Below are 5932 nucleotides of genomic sequence, written 5' to 3'. Positions count from 1 at the left end.
CCCCCCCCCCCCCCCCCCACACACACACACACACAAACGGTTTTCCAGAGTTAAGATGAAATTCATCTTCTGTTCTGGGGTCTGCTAGAAAAGGCTTTACAATAGAGACCACTATCCGTGCTCATCATCCCGACAGCCTCTGTTTGTTATTCCAGGCGACTGCAGTGCCCGATAGGCCTCCGGCTCCCACAGCCTTGTTCAAACTCTGATTCCCCGCCACAAACCGTTCCCTGCGACTTAATCTGACTGCTCCAAGACACCACCCCCTTTCCTCAGCTCACCCTACGCTCACTGGCTCCACCTCTCTCAGTTTATTCACCCATGAGTCATCGCTGTGGTTTTGGATTGGGAATTAGAAGACTAAGAATGCATAAATATGTCCTGAGATGGTAATGGAGTTAAACACGAAAGGTTAAAAGAAGTCTGGGTGAAAACTGCTGCAAATATCTTGTGTTAATGATGTTACAAATTTGCCTCTAAGCTTCTTTTTCCATATTGAGCTGAATGATAGGACAAGTTTGGAGTTTTGCCAAGTTGAATACGATGTTAAACTGCAAGGCTAAATGTAGTGGAAATGATTTCTTTAGAAGAAATACTGAAACAAAGACGATTTGTATTTCTTGAACTGCTGTTCCGCCCCTAATGTTATTGTAATTTGGATGGGTTTGAACTACTTTTATTTAGAAATGTGTTTTATTTTGAAAATCCGTTCTAGGAAGTGACAGGAAGTCAGCCATTTTGTTTTAATTCTCTGTAAACCACAAGATGAAGTTCATCCAGTAACATCTGCCTCTTTTGCCATCTACATCACCGTCTGTAAGTTTTCATTTGTTTTAAATGAAAACAAGTACTTAATTAATGACATTGATAAGAATTGTTAAATTGTCTAGACTACCATTATTATTATTGTTATGATTTTCTTTGGTCAAAAGGCTGTTGAATTTGAGTTTTTTCTACATATTGAATGTTAAACTATTAGTGAAAAATAGGGGTGGGCTTGAATAAGCTTGGCTTCCGCCCACTCCCTTTCGAACATGCCTAAAACAATGTCAGCTTGATTTATTATTGATTTATCTTGTGAGGTTTATTATTGATTTATATCCTGTTGTTAATTGTGATGTTATTGGCATGTTGGAAATAAATAAATGGTGATGATGATGATGATGATGATGATGATAGCCCTTCTCCAGCTGTGGCGGCGTACTGTCTGAGAAGAGCTGCAAAAGAAGGAGAACAACCAGGGCTTAATTTGAGCCTTATCTTGCCAGAACAAGATCCGGGAACTATCTTATTTAGAATGGACCGTTCTGGCAACTGTCTGCTAGGATCCAGCAACTCACGCGACAAACTTGTGCTATATGCAGGATTCGAATTACGGGTGAACTAGGGAGCACCTGGAAGGCCTCAACACACCCAGGGGGAGCCCAAAAATGATCTTAATTCTACTTATATTTCATTATCTGTGTGGACTCTCCGGGTATTATTTAGAGCTGAGAAGCGCAGAGCTCTAATTGTTGATGCGCTCCAGACAAATGCATCCTGAGCATGGCCACAGTAGCATTCTCACAGTGTCACCACCTCAAAAACAAATTTAACATGCAATCGTTCATTTCAGCTCATTTCCTTTGATGCATTCAGCCTTTTATTTGTGCCTGATGCGTTTCGCTGCTGTGGAGCAGAGCGCATCACCTGTTTTGTCCTCCGGTGACACATCTCACTGGTGCGGCTGGCTGCTGTTTTTGTGGTGGGTAGATCTTTTAGAACTGCAGTTCAAAGGTAACTCATGAGGTGAAAATACATGAAGCCAGGTAGCAGTTTTTCTTTAGGATTGAGAGGAGATGCAGGAAGATAATAAACAGAGACAGGACAGAAAATAGTCAAATAAAAACAAGTTAGTTTTTGTACCTGGTGGTTGCAACAAACGGACACCACTGAAGGTAATCAGAAGTGAGGAACAGAAAATGAAATAATTATTTTAATATTTAGAGCAGCAGAAACTCTGAGAGGCTGCAGGTGCATCAGTGAGTTTGTGGCCACTGCACAGGGGGAGAGGGGAGAGGACTGAAGAAGGGGGAGGGGGCTGAAGCAGAGGGAGGGGGGAGAGGGCTGAAGCAAGATGCAGAAACTTCCGTTGTTAAAAGAGATGTTTAACTTAGAAAATGTGGGCGCAATTTTAAAGGCACAGTCTGTAAGATTTAAATGTAGAATAACTTTAAAAATGTTTGATTTTGACCATCTGACCAAATTTTATTAAAAAAAGTAAATAATCTTTAATATTTCAATTTCCTCCTAAGTCCCTCCCCTGCCCTGTAGAGCTCAGCCAATATTTCTGCAAGCCTAACGCGTTGACCAATAGCGCTGCGTTACCACCAGGGGTAGCTGTCAATCATCGAGCACGAGCATTAGATCTCAGCGTGCACAACAGTGTCACGCGCCTCACTCGCTTACTGCAGAAACATGGAGCAACAAAACCCCAAATTACCGATTCCTCGACTGCCTTCCACATCTCAAAAAACATTTAAAAAGTTTAAAAGCCCTTCTTCAAAAGTGGCTGTAAGACGTTTAAGACAGTCGAGTAGAATTTACATTGGAGATTGTTTTAAATGATGGAGAGATTTTCATGATCTACACGGCCTGAAAACGGATGAAGAGTTGGCAAAGTATCTTTTGGACAGGTAAGTTATTTATTGTTTTTTGGATAAATTTACTTAAAATCTTTCTTTCGCTGAAAGAAATAATAGAGCAAACAAGCTTTGTATGCTTGGTGTCCTATTGGCTAATGTAGCATTAGCTTGAATGCTAAGTCGACATGAATCGATGCTAGTCGAACGATTTATGCTATATTTGGAAGAAGTTTGAGTAACGAAAGGGGATTTTAGTTTTTTTTATATGGGAGCTAATGATTAGTGTGGCGTTTAACTATAGGCCATATCAGTGTATTGTTTTAAGCTCTTGTTTATAACTTCCCTGTTAGCTGGGTTCAGTTAGCATCTTGAACGCTGAATTAGATGTTTACACTTTCCGTGTTTGATTAAAATGAGTAATCAGCAGCTCATGTAGCACTTGTAGAAGTCTGAGGAGATGATTCAGCAGTTAGAATTAGGTGTGATTGATGAGGAACGTATCCAAAACCTTACGTTTCCATTAGCACTGGAAGACTTATTGTGCTAACCTGGTTGGGCCACGTGTACAGATTACCGTCTGATTTTGTGGTCTTACCTACGTGAAAACTCCATATTAAAATAAAAGGAATGATAATCAGCTCATGCAGAAATCTGTGAAGGCTGGGGTGACTTGTTTTATTACAGTGGAACAAAGATATCTGTAACCATTTTTGGTTTTGCTGCAAGTCGGTGAACACTTATGAGTTTTTTGTAAGTACATTATTTGTATTTTCATATAAAAAAGGTGAATGTAACTAATTGCCACATATGTCTTTTAGGACATGTGGATCGGTCTACTCCATCATGTGACTGGAGAACATGAGTGGTCTCTGGATGCTTGTCAGCATGATCCTTTACTAAGTGACAGAGAGAAAGACTGGATTCAGAAAGGCTCCACTCCACACAAAGCCCTCAGTGACATCATTCTCAGTGAACGCTGGCTGAAAGAAGTCCCAAAATATTTGAAATTCAGGTACTGTATTTAATTATAGCTATAAATAATAATATAATTGTTCTAAATGTTAAATTCTTGTTTTAGATCTACAGCAAATTTGGAGGCGTTTCACAACCATCTCCTAATGTATGCAAGCAAAAGATTCAGTTACATCCCACCTGTTTACGAGGCACGGATACTGCTTGCTGCATTGGACTACAATCACCACTCACATCGAGAAGTGAAGAGGAGAGCAGATGGATCGATACAGTATGTATTTATTTATTTATTTATATTTTTAATAAAACATTCACTCATGAATTCATAATTCACTGGTCCAGTTTTAGTCATTTTTTATTAACAACTTCCTCAGACGAACAACCACAACGCTCCTAACTGCTACATATTGGTTTAACAACATGCTGTCAAGTGGCCAACTGTAGAATAACAGAAACACCACATTTTCAATAATAGTGCCTCCAGGTGGGGCTTACCTAAATTACTTTTAATTTAAAACACTTTTTCAGCTAATTTGTTGTATACTACAAGTTAGAGCCCTGCACGGGCCTAAAATCTGAGCCCGTGTCCGGCCCGAGGGGGTGGAGCCTCAGCTCGGTCCGAAAAGGTTTTCAGGATTCTCTGGCCCGACCCGAGCCCGACTTTTTTTTAACCAACTAAATGAAAACAAAGTGCGTCAATCCTGACCAATGTGTTAAAAGACGTGCAGGATCCGATCAATTTGTTTTTCCCTCATTTACCGTCACGGAGATAACAGCGCAGGCTCTGGTGGTAATCAAGTTAAATTTTATCTCTTTCCAACAATTTTCACAAGAAAACAAAACAGTTTAAAGCAGGGCTTGTGTTGACAGGATAGTTCCCGTATTTGACGGTTTATTTTGACGGAGAAAGAATAGAAACAATTACCCCGACGCATGCAGACGAACTGACAATTTATTCTACGCACATCGCAGATGTTGCTAAATCACTCTAGAAAAGATTCCCATCTGAACATCTGAGCTGGGCCCTGCTCAGTGCAGCTCGCTCTCAGCGCATATGTGCACAGCGAGCTGAAGTTGTGGAGATTGGCTTGGAGCGTGTCGCAGAACCAGAGCGCACTGGTTCCTCCCACTGAAGCGAGTGTTTTCCAAACCCTGTCTCTCAGAGAGACTTGTCACTTAGAAAATGTTCCCTGATTATGAAACTGGCTGAATAGTGCTTGTTCCTGTCTCCAATGTGGCGACACATCCAGGAGCCGTCTGAGGAGAGTCCCAGAATCTCGCATCCTCTTCAGCTCAGGAAGCGCATATGATTACGCACAAGCATGACCCGTCAACCCGGTCTCACAGTAAGACTGGGTTGGGCCTGTTCAGGTTTACGCAGACAATCTTTACATTTAGAATTGGCTTACAGATATAAAATTAATTCAGTAAAATATAAAGCATGTTATTTAAATATCCATTCATTATTTTACAAGCACAGAGAGCCGCATCAGATTCAGATCAGCGGGAAGATTCCTCTGAATGAATTCAGTCGGAGGAACCTTCCCGCATGCGCTCTGGTTCTGCGACGCGCTCCAAGCCCCTCTCCACATCTTCAGCTCGCTGTGGACCTTATGTAGTGCACGCTGACAGTGAGCTGCGCTGAGCAGTGTCCAGCTCAGATGTTCAGATGGGAATCTTTTCTTGAGTGATTTAGCTACATCTGCGATATGCGTAGAATAAAATGTCAGTTCGTCTGCATGCGTCTGGGTAATTCTTTCTATTCTTTCTCCGTCAAAATAAACGGTCAGATACGGGAACTGTCCGGTCAACACAAGCCCTGCTTTTAACTGTTCTGTTTTCTTGTGAAAATTGTTGCAAAGAGATATAATTAAACTTGATTAACACCAGAGCCAGGCGCACTGCACCGTTATCTCCGTCACTGTAAATGAGGGAAAAACAAAATGATCGGATCCTTTTCTGACCTTCCCCACCTACAAAGTTTAATTACAACAATCAAACGTGACAGAGCCTGGATTTGTATTCTGAACAGTCTAAACATGTTTTAAAAAGAAACGTATGACAAAAGGGGCACCTGCTCAGTAAAACCACCAACAGGGTGAAAAATATCTAAATATTGTAGGCAGAGACAGGCTACAACTTCTGGATCCACTTAATATAAATCGTTTTATTGATTATCGTCTTATGAAAGATAACTTTGACGTACACGAGCGACCGGTACTGGCTGCTGTCACCTGTTGTGAGCAGCGCTCTGCTGTCTGAGGGTAGGCCCCACCCACAACGCCGTGGCTGCTGTGGCTTCCAGTGTTTTCTTTACTGTGGGAAACGAGTAATAA

General features: G+C 41.4%; 1 long non-coding RNA gene across 1 annotated transcript; it reads left to right on the top strand.

Annotated features, from left to right (window-relative positions):
* The first annotated feature begins 2247 nt into the window (after window positions 1-2247).
* Window positions 2248-3884, top strand: LOC107383819 (uncharacterized). The gene is made up of 3 exons (XR_001572799.3): window positions 2248-2675; window positions 3443-3636; window positions 3703-3884. It is a non-coding gene; the product is annotated as an uncharacterized lncRNA (long non-coding RNA).
* Window positions 3885-5932: the final 2048 nt, after the last annotated feature.

Source organism: Nothobranchius furzeri, chromosome 11 (assembly GCF_043380555.1).
Source record: "Nothobranchius furzeri strain GRZ-AD chromosome 11, NfurGRZ-RIMD1, whole genome shotgun sequence".
In the NCBI taxonomy this organism is placed as follows: Eukaryota; Metazoa; Chordata; class Actinopteri; order Cyprinodontiformes; family Nothobranchiidae; genus Nothobranchius; species Nothobranchius furzeri.
The sequence above is the reverse complement of the archived record's forward strand: the minus strand, read 5'-3'. Positions and strand labels throughout refer to the sequence as shown.